The 13,961-nt window shown below is 37.1% G+C and overlaps 1 long non-coding RNA gene across 1 annotated transcript in view; it reads left to right on the top strand.

The window, feature by feature from the left end:
• Positions 1-4,176: 4,176 nt before the first annotated feature.
• LOC140252969 (uncharacterized) overlaps positions 4,177-13,961 on the top strand; it is a 210,112-nt gene continuing 200,327 nt past the window's right edge. Inside the window, exon 1 of the long non-coding RNA XR_011903748.1 lies at positions 4,177-4,210. This is a non-coding gene — a long non-coding RNA (uncharacterized lncRNA). The remainder of the gene's footprint in view (positions 4,211-13,961) is intronic.

A 13,961-nucleotide genomic window follows, 5' to 3' on the forward strand; every position in this document is an offset into this window, starting at 1 on the left:
CATTTAAAAAATTTAGCTTCTGTTTCTCTGTCACTTCTTGTGACTCAGAAAGTGTTCTTGAATTTCAGAAAGACTGTGAAGTTTACTGAATTTTGAGTGATGGTAGGAAGATTTTGAAGGGGAATATGTGCTGCTCACATCAGCTTCCAAGAGTTTCAGTTCTTGTTTAAACATGTTCCAGTCTTTGATCTGGCAGATGGACTAGAAGTCTCTTGGCATCTGATATTTTAACTTTTAAAAATCCCTGCCACTGCACAATTTTTGTGAGGAAATTCTCCTTCACTTGGCTCTTTTCCCACCTGGCAGGTGATCATGAGATACCTTGACTTCGATGGGACCTAGATCTGGCCTTCAGAAACATGTGGGATGGAGGGAGGGGAGAAAATCCAAACTCTGAGTTTTACAGAACATTTTGATCACAGAGAATCTTGTTAGCCCATCCACAGTTTATTATTTTATTATTATATTTTTTTTATTATTTAATTTAATTACTGTTACAGGCTTGTCTTATCTACAACTACAACTCTGTAGGGAATGCTATGGCATTATAATAGGGGGGTGTCTCAAATACATCAGTCATTCATATCCCTTAGTTACAGCTAGCTGTAAAATGATTGCACCTGTTGTAGGTAAAAAGTTCTTAGGAATTACATATTGACAAACACGCATTTCGTAATATTCCAGAAAATAATGTGTCCTTTTTGTTTTTTGTTTTTGTTTTTTCTTGTTTCTTTTTTTAACTCTTTAGCTTCCACCCTATGATGCACAGTGTGATTTTTAGTATTCTTGGGCAGCCTTCTTTGTAGGGAATACGTTCATGCCACATGTAAAAATGAGTTCAGATTTATACTTAATGTGTGTTCGTATTTGTCATACTTGCATATCAAAGGCATAATTGCACATGTACTTGACTGAAAACTAGTTTAAGTATCTTAATTTCTGTACCATCACAATTTAGTTTATTTAACAGAGTATTTGATACTTAATTCATGCTTTATTTTTAACATAATAGAAAACTTTTAGAATGGGATTCATCTCACTAAGTGTAGCCATCAAGAAGCTAAGCACTTAGGCTAAGCTGCTTTACTGGCAGTCACTGTAAGTATGCAGAAATTCTTCTAGATTTTTTTCCCACTTAACTTAGAAGCCCTACTGACTCCGCTCCAGTGTTTATCAGGAGGGATTGATGACCTGTATATTGAATACATCAATGTTATATTTAATGTGAACTCCATAAATGTCTAGCTTCTGCTCTTTTACTTTGCCAGTTAAAATAACATTTCCTGAGGAAGTAGGCTCCTTCATATTCAAATCCCCCTGTTAATACTTTTGAAGGATGTGAACATTAAAAACAATTATTGTTCTAAATCCCTGTAAATCAGGCAACTGCTGAGGATGGGAAATACAATGATAATGCAAATTTCCATTCTCTTAAATTCTGGATGAAATGCCTGCAGAAGAATACCATAAACTTTTTGACTGTCAAAACTAACCAGTTAGCAATCCCAGAGTAGGTAGTGCACTCTTGACTAGGACTTGAGCAGGGTTTCTAAACTAGTTCAAAGTCTTGTATGGATAGCTACTAGATAAAGTTGTCACAACATACACAGGGTCAGTATTCCCACAGGAGCAAAGAGTCAAATAAATAAATAAATAAATAAATTACAGTTGTGCTTCCCTTTGAAAAAGAAGATTTATGTGAAAATGAGGAAGCTCATTAAAAAAAACCTAAAAGGGACAGCCAAGAGAATTAAATCCTTGCATGAAGCTTAGATGCTGCTTAATAACTGTACTGGAAGCACAGGGCCAATGCATAATACTTGCATGTAAAAGGATAGAAAACATTTAGGGTGGCTAAATAGTAGGGCAGGAAAGGTTGTTAATAGTGAAAGAATTTCCTTTAAAAATTGAGGCCAAATGAATAAAATAAAACAAACCATTAAGTTCTGGTGAATTTTAAAATAGAATGTGGTAGGCTAAAAAGAGCTTAAACTGATGTATACTTCGAACATTAAGAAAAGAAATGTACGCTGATAATGCAAAGGCATTCAGAGTGGTATGGATAAAAGGCAACTAAAAGCAATTGTAGTTTTACCTTGTACTGAGCGGCTGGGCTGTGCAGTGGCACATAATATATATTAGATGAAGAACACTGTGAAATAATCCTTTTCACATTTTAAACAGTAGCATCTATGGTGATTTCCTTCACTCAGGAGGAGGCTTGTTTTGTCTTGCAGTTTGTGCATTATGGAGAGACAGCTGTGCATCTGGTGGTCAGTGGAAATCTCTTCTAGGATGACAGAACACTCAAGGGGTGGGATGGTTTTTGCAGTTCTGGTGGTTTTTTTTGTTGTCTTTGCTGTTGCTTTGTTTTGCTTTTTCTTTCTGATGAAAAAATAACACTTGTTTTGAGAGCCTCGTGCTGTATTTTTGTTTGTTTTTGTTCTCTCTGTCTGTCTTTCAACTCAATTCCCCAGGAAATCAACTCCTCTTTCTGTAAATTCTATCTGAGCAATCCAGTGGGAGTGTAGTTTGTGTTATTTAAGAATGAAAGATTTGCACTGATTGAGATGAGTGTCATTTGGAGTCAGCTGATGATTACCTGGTGTTTCGCCATCTCTAGATGCTGCTGTAGAGCAAAAGGTGTATTCTGTATTTTAATCTTTGGAGCATTAAAAGGAGTTAAGTCCTTAGCTGTTTGGAATCCTTTAAATCCTGAGGTTCTCCAAGTTGCCTCTGGTATTCAGCTTTGTTTCTTAGTATTTTCTCTTCATCCAAATGTATTTATGGCTGGTGCAGATTTACGTCACGTTTTTTCCTCATTTATTTTGCAGGAAAACATTCTTACGTTTTTTCCACTTTCAGGTTTTATAGTTGTTATTTTCCTTCTGCTGATTGCCTTTTGCTCTTCAGATCATTCATGAATGAGATCTGGTGGGGATTTTAGGATTTATACCTCTGGGCTGACAATAAGAGAGTTCTTGTATTCTATACCATATGTTTGGTTTTGAAATCCATCTTTATTCTCACAGAACCAACTGTTTAGTCAGTTGTCCATTAATGGTAGACCACCTTGTATCATATTTATTTAAAAAACTATGGGAATATTGTTAACAAAAATAGCAAAATTGGAATACATTCAATCCAAAGAGATTTTTCCCCTCTGCATTCAAGGCATCAAAATTATTCCACCATCAAAACATAACAATTGTTATGAATGATATCATAATACTGTGAACTGCTTAAGAGCTTCCACTTTAAAACTGTAATGGGCCATGCAGACAGAAGGAAAAAAAAAAAAAGGCTAAAAGCATAAATTGAAGATAATCAATGTGAATAGACCTTACCCATTGTGCAGTTTGAATAGGATAAGCACACATTATCTGGTATAATTGGTTCATGTGATTTTTCTAATTGAAGAGAAGAAGTAATTAGAGCCTAATTGAAGCAAAGTAACACAATATCTGTCAGCATTTCTCCTTCTACCACACATTACGTTATTACCTGTCATTTTTTACTTTACTGAGACTAAAATAAAGAAGAGAAAAAATAAAACCTATTGGAGTTTTCCTACCCAAACCAAACCTACCCAAAACCAAAACCTACTCAAACAATGGTAAATACTACAGACAATAAAACCAGTTAAGACAGGGATTAACTATATATGCTTGAATGCTTCTAAACAAGGTGTGTTTCATTTGCCTAATAAAGAAATAAATTGCATTTTGTAAAATTATATTATAAATTCAGTCTTACTGAATCTTATGAAGAAAAATACTTGTATCATATTTCATTTGACTCAAGGCTCTGTCCATTCCAGTTTATATTTCTAACGTGACAGTTTTGCAGTTTGCAGTGAAAAAGATATGGCTGCTGTTCTTAGTAAAATGATGATGAACACCTTTGCAGTTTTCTCTACAAAATTTGTATATGGAAAAGAATTATTCCACAAATTGTGTAACATGAGAAGAGCAATCATTGCTGTAGTGGAAATGCTGAGTCATGGTTTGAACCTGTGATTGATCACCAAGTGGGAAGGCAGGGCCAATCCACGGGAGCTCAGCTGCATGCAGTGCACCTGAGAGACCGGAAGGGTGTGAGCAAGGATCCACCCCTTCCCAGATTCCATTTAAGGGTTGGCAGAGGAGGTGAGGGTTTATCATCTGGAGTTCCCTACTAACCTGAGGATGATGTTATGGAACTTCTGAAGGTAAGCAGTCTTCCTTTATTTTATTTGCTCGCTGTTGTTGTGTCTAAGTGGTTCCACACTTACTGTGGTCTAGGACCTTGCTGCTCTCCTGTCTTGCTCTTTCCATTGTGTTACATTTGCCAGGGTAAAAAAGAATATGTAAACTTGTACTTGGAAGTTTTCTGTGAGACACTTGGAATAGGGAGTGAGAGGGTGCAGTATGATGTCCTCCATCTCTTGGGAATAAAAACTAACTGTGGGACTTATTATTTCCTCATGGAGAGGTAAGTCTGTGATGGAATGGCAATTTCTCTCTGCCTATAAAGCTTTAGCTGTAACTTGAAAGTTACTTCTCAGGACAAGATTCAGTTATCTTTTTTTAAGGGTAGGTAGTATCTTAATGTAAGATGAGGCTAATAAGATGGAAGAATACTGTTGGTAGAAGAGTTGTAAATCACCTTTATATATAAATAAAGCTTCCTGCTTTATTATTATATATTTAGCATTGTGTCATTTCCAGTGGAGCAGAATTGTGGAAATTAGAGAGAAATCCTGTTGCAACTGTTTAGTGAAAACCATGCTGTCCTGTGTTGATGATGGGTGGAATGGTGCCGTTCAATATGAAATGAAACTATTGAAAACCATAGGAAACATTGGAGGAATGAGTGATACGTGACTTGAGAATAGATAGAGTGGGTTGATATATCATGGAGTTAGGCATGCATTTAAAGGCTGAATGACATACAAAGAAGAAATTAAGCTGCTTAACTTTTTTTCTTTAAAAAAAAAAAATGCTGGAGGGGGACTAGCTGTATTTCCTCAATGAAACCTGAGACGTTCCTAGCTCTGCTGCTGCACTTAAAGGAAATTTTGATGGAAAGGCTTTATGAAACTTCTTTCATTTTTATTCTGTGGTCGCAACTTGCTGCCCCCTAATATGTTTTGGAAAGGCTAGAAAGACACTGTCCATATATATTGTGCTTATTTTAGTGCTTTCTGTAAGTTACTTTAATGGTTTTACTTTAAAGAAAGAAAATCATGAGCAGTTGTAGTAAATAGAATTATATGCTTCACTCATAAGACAGAAGCAGCAATATATTTATTGATATAAAATATTGATCTAACACAGCTTAATCATAAATAAGATAGTTACTTAACAGGATTAGAAATGACAAGGTATGTTTGGTTATTTACTATTTAGAGGATAGGGTTAAACATGTGTATCCAGGAGACACTCGCACTGAGCCATAAGGTCTAGAGCAAGCTCTGCTTTCTAAACAACTTGAACTGAAGAGGTAGGGAACTTAGGAGTGGATTCAGTTGCACCTAGTCCTGGTCTTGTTCAGTGATTTATGACTAAAGGACAGTATATGTACAGTTGAGCTCTGCTAAGATTATATCTTGGATTACAAAGTTTAGTAAGCTATTAGTTGCTTACCAAGGATGTGTAGAAGCAAGGAGTTTCTGCACATCGAAATGTAAGGGCTCTCTGCAGGAGGTGTCCCTGCTCACTTGCTCACTGTTCATGGAATTGATTCATAGTTGTATTTCCATATGGACTAAAGACAATTTTTTTTATTATTATTTATTTATATATTTTTTTTCTGAATTAGGAATGAGTTGGATATTCTTCCAATTTGACTTGAGGTGGCCACTGCCCAGCACTGTGGTAATTTGAGCAATCTACCCAACTAAGGTCTTGGCTATTGTGTTATATATCTCACAAACTCCCTTTGAGCCAGATCATCCAAATCAGTTGCAGCTATTATGAACAGCTATTGCTCGTGCAGGGTTATAAGAAATAAACTTTTGGTTATATGAAGTGAGCATGTCATCATTGCAGTGGAAGAGAATGAGTCTGCAGATGAGTCAAAAGTCGGAACTGAATAGACTGTCTGGATCTTAGGGTTTAGCTGCCAAATTCCCAAGGCCAAGCCGAATGCTTGCATCTGGGGGAGATAACCTGTTTTTGCTTCTTCCTGCTGGAGTTTGGTTAATTTTCAGTGAGCTGGAAGTTTTAAATTAGGTTCTTTACATTTTACCTTTGAAACTGAAACTTCAAGAGCTTTATGGCTTGTTCTTTCTCAGCATGGCAGCAATGGAAATCACTGGATGCTATCACTGATACCTTATAGTTTTTTTCATACGTATTTACTTTTCCATTTCATGTTGTGACATTATAGGTAGAATCTGTTACCATCCCATCTGCTCTTGACCACCACTGGGGCCAGGCTCATTTCTGAATGTCATTTACTATTCTGAAGTACATGTTTAGTGATGAATCTGTAAAAATGATTTGCTACATCATGTTGCTTTTTCTAGAGGTGAGAATGAATTACACTCTTAAAATAAAACACTTCAGAGAAAGTAAATATTAAAATAGTAATGTCCCAGATGTTGGCACTGTTAAAGCATCCACTCCATTTCCTTAGTCTCTTAACATGAAGGTTTTTCCTCCAGTATATCTTAAGTAAATGTGGTGCACTTATTCAGCATGGAATAAAAATTGAATGTAATTGCATACATTGTTCAATCTGATGAACACAAAGGAATTAAATCTGACACCAGACCAGGTGAAAATTCCCAGTGTGAGGAGCTATAATGCTGAGCTAAACACCTGACTCCTGCATCATCTGGTTTGTTCTGATGTAAAGCACATGTTAGCAACTAAGTATTGAATGCAGTCTTCCCAACCCATTCAGCAAGAACATCTTGCCAGCTGATATTAATTACCTCTCTTTCTTCCTGATGCCCAACTGATTGCACAAAGCCCAGGTCCTTCCTAAGGACTCAGGAACTGCAAAATAATTTCTCTGACAAAGAGTCACAAAGGTGTACAAAAGATATGGCTTTACAAGCTTACCACCCCTGTTACTGCTTATCCTAAGCTTACATTAAGCCTGTACTAGTGTCTTCCCTTCTGCCGATTAAGTTGGTTTGATTAGGGCTAGCACATACATGACTGTGCTCCAATCATATATCCTGGCTGATTGCAGTGTCAATATGTGTGTAGTTAAACTTCATTTTGCTTTGCTTAAACACTGTGAAACTTTGACTATCACCAATAGCTCGACAAGTTATGTTTGTTGACAATGGATGCAAAACAAAATTAAATTCAAATTTTAGCAAAAAACCTTCTTCAGTCAGTCTCCGAGTTTAATTAAATGGTTCTCTTCAGGAATAACAAGTATGAAAATCTTAGCGGAAGAGACAAAGCTACCGATGTATTATGAAGGCTGAACACAGTGAAAGTGCGATTTTGATCTTTGTGTAGATCTTTTTATTTGGCAGTGCATCTCAGTAAGGTTTTACCACCAGTGCCTTCTCTTCTCCTTGTGGGGTGTTGTGCTGATGTTTGAATGTGTATTTACTTTAAATGCCTCTCTGGCTTGTTGGCCATAAGCGTGGGTGGAAATGAGTAAAGGACGAATGGATATTGTCTGTGTTCCTTGAATGCTTTTCATCTAATTTTTTCAAAGTTTGTAAGAAACCATTGAGGAAGTTAATGTAAGAATTATCTTGAAGGAAGCCAAAGGCTGAGCTGTTTTTATTTTTCAATACAATGAACCTCATTCATTTGGAAATTGATGGGAAGTTAAGCATTTGCATGTACTGTAGATTGATGGAAGTCACATTTCCAACTCACTGTATGGTTACTTTCATTGCAGACTTCCTCACAAAGCAGATAAAATACTGTAAATAATCTTAGGGCAGATGTGGCAAGGATACTTGTTTGCGTGCGCCCATAATAAAGTTGTGTTTTTAAAATACAGAAATACCAGAAGCCAAAGCTTGTGCTTTAGGATTCTCTTATTCCCTGAATACAAGTGCCTTTTCAGAAAGCACATCCTTCCTTCTCAGGCTCCTTTGTATGGAGTTTCCTACTAAATAATACTGTTCTAATGGAAGAAGAGGTGGGCCTAAAACCCACATCTTATGTAGATTAGATTGCCTATGTTTCACAGATAACAACAAAAATCAGAAAATACCGAAGTAGATTTTGTGTGTACAGGATAACTTGTTTTTGTTCCCCTAAGGGCAAGATGTTAGATATCAAAGCATTATCCTCTGAATTCTTATTTTATTAGTAGTTGCTGCTGTGGTACAGTATGTCAGTCATCTTGTCCTGTTGAAGTTTCGATTCAAGCTGCTGAGGGAACAGTGACACGTTATACAGCTGTGTCCTCTCTGGGCCAACTAAGGCATTGTATGCAAACTCAGAACAAGGGCATCCAGGCCTCCACAATGACAAGGGTGACACTGCAGTGTTTGGGCCTTGGCTCTGAAAATTAGGGTAGTCCTAGGTGGTGGGAGCGAATGGGTTAAACATCCCTATGTCTCCATCTCACGCTTCCCATCTTACTGGCAGAGCAGCTTCATTTCCATCTCTGCTATAGAGAAGACAGTAATGACAGGAATCTGCCCTCATGTCCAAAGCATGTGTGCTAATTTTGGATGCAGGATGGAAAGAGGAAGAGGGAACTTTATCCTGATCTATTCCTCTAATTAACAGGGGCACTCAGCTTATAGGGCTTTTTAATGGTTAAGAACAATAAATGGGGGGAAATGAAGGGATCTTGAGATGATGAAGGGTACTCTGCAAATGAAGGCTGGCGTTCTTCTATGAGCTTGAGGATGAAAAAGCTTCTATTGCAAATTTCTTGTCTCATACTGTTATTCCATATACAAAACTAAGTGTACCAGTTCTAGTGTACTAGATCTTTGTTTTTGAGACTCAGGTGAGGCCGTTAGGACTAAAATTTCAGCCTTGCATCTTATGTGCTGGTAATTCTATTTGAGAGTTACTTCTTAATTTCTAGCATTTTTCTACTCATGTTTGATTGTTAGTTACCAGAAACTTGGACTTCATTCTTCAGCATTTGAAGACGTGTTATCAGACTTTGTTCCCTCATTTACGTCTTCACAGACTGCAATCATAGTTTACATCTTAACATCCACTTGTTTAAATCTGCAGGTTCAGCTGCGTGAGTGATTACTAAAAAAATATGTATCCTCCAATTTTTCGTTATTCTTAAGACTTTTCTCATCTCTAATTTATTAATAGCCTTTCTTGACTGTGGATATTAAAATGAAACTGTATTCCAATACTAATCACCCTAAAGCAGCACTAACAGAAATTCTTTGTTCAGTGTTGATATTCACTTTCTTTAGGCACTTTGGGAGCAGATTAGCTCTTTGGCAATGTCACTGCATTTAGGATTCATGCTCAGCTGATAAGTGACGTTGACTCTGAAGTCCTAGTCACAATTTGTTCTCTATGGCAGGAAACCTAAACCCTGCACATCAATACAGTGTTCCGAGAATAATAGCTTTAAAAGCGACATAAAAATATGTTCACCTGACATGCAGGTTGTTCAGGTGCTCTGCAGCTCCAACATTAATTAGATGTGATCATTTCAGTGCTAGATAATATGAACTGAGATGATGGAGACCTTCAAGTGTAAAAGCTGAAATTTCCAATGCACTAAGTCAGGATGATGATACATTGCCTCTGTGCCAGGAACGACCTATCTGGTATGCATATTTACTACTAATGACTGAACATCCCTTCCATCTCAAGCCAGTGCAGCAACCATACTGGTTTCCCTGCAGCACCATAGTAGAAATTTCAAATTGATCTTCACATTAGCAAACACCTCAGAGCTACCGCCTGCTTCAGAAATGAATAAACCAAATATTGCTAAGAAATAAAATAATAGCGTTATAGGTAATTCTATGCAAATTGACTTAGCCTCAGTAGACCTCTAAGTTGCATCCTTTCCTAGGATTTCTTGGTTGGTCTTATGAAGATGGGATACTTTATGTGAATGTGTTTCTTTTCACTGCTTGGTTGTGGGCGGGATTTTTGTTTTGTTTTGAGGTGGAGCTTCGCTACTGAAAAGCAAAGTAAGGATGAAAAATAGCTATGTCCCAAACTTTGGGTGTATGGGAGGCTTTAGTAATACGTTTTACTGGTTCTTCTGAACTCTCATGTCTGTAATTAGACTAGCTTATCTCCTGTAACCCATGTCTTGAAAGTCTTTTTAAAGATGGTGGCTAAAGACCCTTTCCTGATAGGCCACATGCTTTCTGCAGTGATCAGCTGCTAGAATAAACCACACATGATTACATGTTCAAGAACAGGTGTGATCGAATGTATTCAGGCTACTCTGTGGCATCTGCATCTCTTTCCTGCCTGTGTAATCTAGGCTACAATCCTCATGCAGGGCCACATTTTCACTTGGTTCACAGAAACCATTGAATTTCACGGGATAAAAGCTGCTGAAGGTCTGCATTCCTTGCTATTTAGCCCATGTTTTGGCATGGATGATTTGACATTAATATGCAAGAATCTGTTGTCTTTGTGGTCTCTGTGGATTCAAAGTTTTGTCGTAGAACTCTCCTACAAAAAACATTGTGTCTTGCTCCCTTCTTGTTCTGAATTAAATGAGTAGGTGTCCATTTCAAGGAAAATGGAACAGGAATTCAGCAGTGTCCCTTTCTAGGGTCTTTGTTCCTGCCATGGTGCTGTGTTAAGAGAACCGCTTTGGCACTGCTGTTTTAATGTAACAGACTATCTTGGTGGGTAAATAGGTATTTTGAGAGAACTGCCCCTGAATTTATCCTTAGTTTGCATGACTTTATCATATAGTGATACAGACTAGATGATTAAAGGCAATACATGTGTTCTTTGCTATCTCATATTTGGCAGTGACTCAGAACAGTTAGAGCATAGCTTTAAAATGGTTTTATGGGTTTGTTATTTCCAGAAAGTGACAAAACCTATATCTCAGAAGTTCAGTCTTTCTGAAATAATGGATATCTTTATAAAAACAGATAAAAATCTTACGAGATGTTTCAGAAACCCTAAAAAGGCTAAGGTGACTCATAATGTCTAGAAGGTATACTTACATGGTATGTAATGAGGCAGGTACAAAATTGATGTATTCAGACAGAAATATGTCAATAATCAAAAATTTTTAAAAGCCAAGGAAAAAAAAACTTTGTGTGGATATGTTTATGAGGAATCAAAGTCACTGCATTTGGATTTAATTCACTTTGTTTAATTGCTCCCAACACAAAGAGCTAGAATAAAATATGTATTTATTGCTTGTATTCTTGGGTCTTCTCCAGAAACAAGTCTGGGCAGCACTGATCTTAAGGCTCCTTCAGAAGAGTATAACCTTGGAGTCAATTACTCAAAATTTAGATTTAAGCTAATGTAAAAGGGAACAGAATGTCCCAAAGTGAGCCAAATGATCCTTAAAAGGAGTCTGAATTTGCACAAGTCATGCTGTCTGTCATCTCCTGCACCGTCAAAATCACAGTCATATGGATTTCTCATATGCTACCAGAAACCTGCAGGTGCAATACTTTTGCTGGAGTTAACATTTACTTATCACTGCTTAACCCACATCCATAGCTGGCTCTGAATTGTCCTTTATTGTTGGCTCTGGTTTTTGCTGTTGTGTCCTGGTGTTATTTCAGTGGCTTTTTTTGTTTGTTTTTTGGCTTTCTACTTCTAAGCTTCAAACTTTCTTCTTCTGTTACTGAGTCCCTGGCTGGAGGTTTTCAAGTCACTGAAACTTCTCCCTCAATCTCGATTGATTCACTGCCTTGAAATACAGAGGAATAGTGATCTCTTTTTCCCTTTGACTCGCAGATGAAAATTCTGAGGACAACTGATGAAATTATGCTGGCAGCTTAATACAAGTCCACCAGCAACACTTGGTATTGATACTATGCATAGAATGAATCTATTAAAAAGTCAAAGAATAGCATCTGTGAAAATACAGCATTTGCAGCAGCATTTTGCCTTAGCATTGACCAAGAAATATATTCATGTACAATGACATAATATTCAGTGGAGTGGAAAATAGTTTATGTAAAGTTGTCTTCACTACGAAATCGTATCAAAACACAGGGAAAAGGGAAGAAAAAAAAAAAAAAGCAAAAAGCACAGTTGTTCTGTTAATTTGTGAAAAGGCTTTTATATATTATAAAGTTAGTCAACGCAGCTAAGCAAAAAAGCTAATTCACAGAAATTACCAAAGAAAACAAGTCATAGGCACTGTAAAGAGTGGTTACATTGAGGTCAGGCCCTCATAAATGATCATGACAGGAAATCGTATGTTCTTTTTGTCTGACATGCATGAAATATCTGTATGCCTTCCCTAACTCATAAATGATACTGGGTCTGTAATCTGACTTGTTCATAAACCTGTCTTCGATAATTCCTTGATGGATGGCCAAGATTCGCAGTGTTGAGAAGACATTAGTAGTCTGATGTTTTGGGTGCTTCTTAAGTGGATCATCCTCTCTCACAGAAACAAGGGAATGTAACAACACAGAACCCTTCAACGTATTTTTCATTCAAGTCTTCTAGCCCCTGGGAATATGGAAAAGGCCAGAGGGCATGCATTTTGATAGAGTTCTCACTGCTCTTTGGTGCTGTGAGGTTCTTATCACCTGCTATCATTGTTCTTCTCTTCAAAGAAATGTGAAAGGAGGTAGAGAGTAGTTAAGGGAGCCCAAGGTTTAGGCCTGCATTCACTTGCTTTTCCCCTTTTTGAAACCCAGATTTCATTTTTAAAGAAACAGTGTTTGGGGGGGGGAGGGGGGGGGGAGGGGGGCAGAGATGCAAGTACAAATGTTTATGCACTTGATTTTCTCCAGATGTTTTTCTAAGCCATAAAATCCCTTCCAAAGGGATGGAGAAAGAGGTGGGTGCGTTCTTTTAAACGTCTCTTGATTATCACCTTACGCCTGTAAATACAATGCAAGAGGCTGAGGAGATTTTTATTCCATTTTAAGAAGATATACCTCTAACTTTTTGCCTGTTTAAAAGGTGGTGATATGCTGCAAAAACTAACATGTAAGAAAATTCCAATTTCCTTTTTTTTCTTTTTTTCTTATTTTATTCCTTCTTTGATTGCTTTTGCTGTGAGAGGCTTGCAGTAACTTATTTTACTTGGAAACTCTTTTTAGCTTTGGTGAGCCAGCTTTCTAATATTTAGCGCAGAACCATGCCATTTTATACAGGACATTTTAATCTGTTTCTAGGGTTTTAAAAATATTCTTTGAACTTCAGACATCTAGAAGAAGTTTTTCTGTTGAAACAACTGTATTAACTAGTGCATATTCTAGTGATGCTTTTCCTGTTTCAAAATCTTCCTTTGTTGCATGAGCTCTTGCATCTACTTTGTTATGCAATTACTTTGACAGATGTTCCATCTATGACTCTGCTGAATTATGCAAGTGCAAAGTCAAAACTATTCCTTAGTATAGTTAATATTAACCTTCTGAGGTTATCAGAACATTGTATATGAAGATCTGGGACTGTGACTTATGTGATTTCCTTATTTGAACAACACCCAAGAAGGTCAGAGGAGCTCAGCTAGTTTAGGCTAGCTATTTCCCTATCTTAAAACAGCTTAGCTGGTTGCCTTTCATTTTAGTGTTTTTTCCCTGAACTTTGCAGCTTCTCATATGGGCTAATAGAGGAGTGTTACCTGTGTGATCATCTAATTAATGTCTGATATAAATGTGAAGCAGTGTTGAGGGATTACTAACGAGTCTTGTTAAACAGTGGATATGCTGCATGCAGTTGATTAAATACTATGTCATTTTGGTGGAGAAACAATCTGTTCAGTGTAACAGAGAAGTTTTGTATTCTGAATTCTGCAGTCCTGATACAGAAAAGTTATCCTTCATGAGCTGATCTCCGTGAGCATTTGATAATAAGGCTCACAGACAGGTTCCACATCATGTT

The sequence above is a fragment of the Excalfactoria chinensis genome, chromosome 5 (genome assembly GCF_039878825.1).
Source record: "Excalfactoria chinensis isolate bCotChi1 chromosome 5, bCotChi1.hap2, whole genome shotgun sequence".
Lineage (NCBI taxonomy): Eukaryota > Metazoa > Chordata > Aves > Galliformes > Phasianidae > Excalfactoria > Excalfactoria chinensis.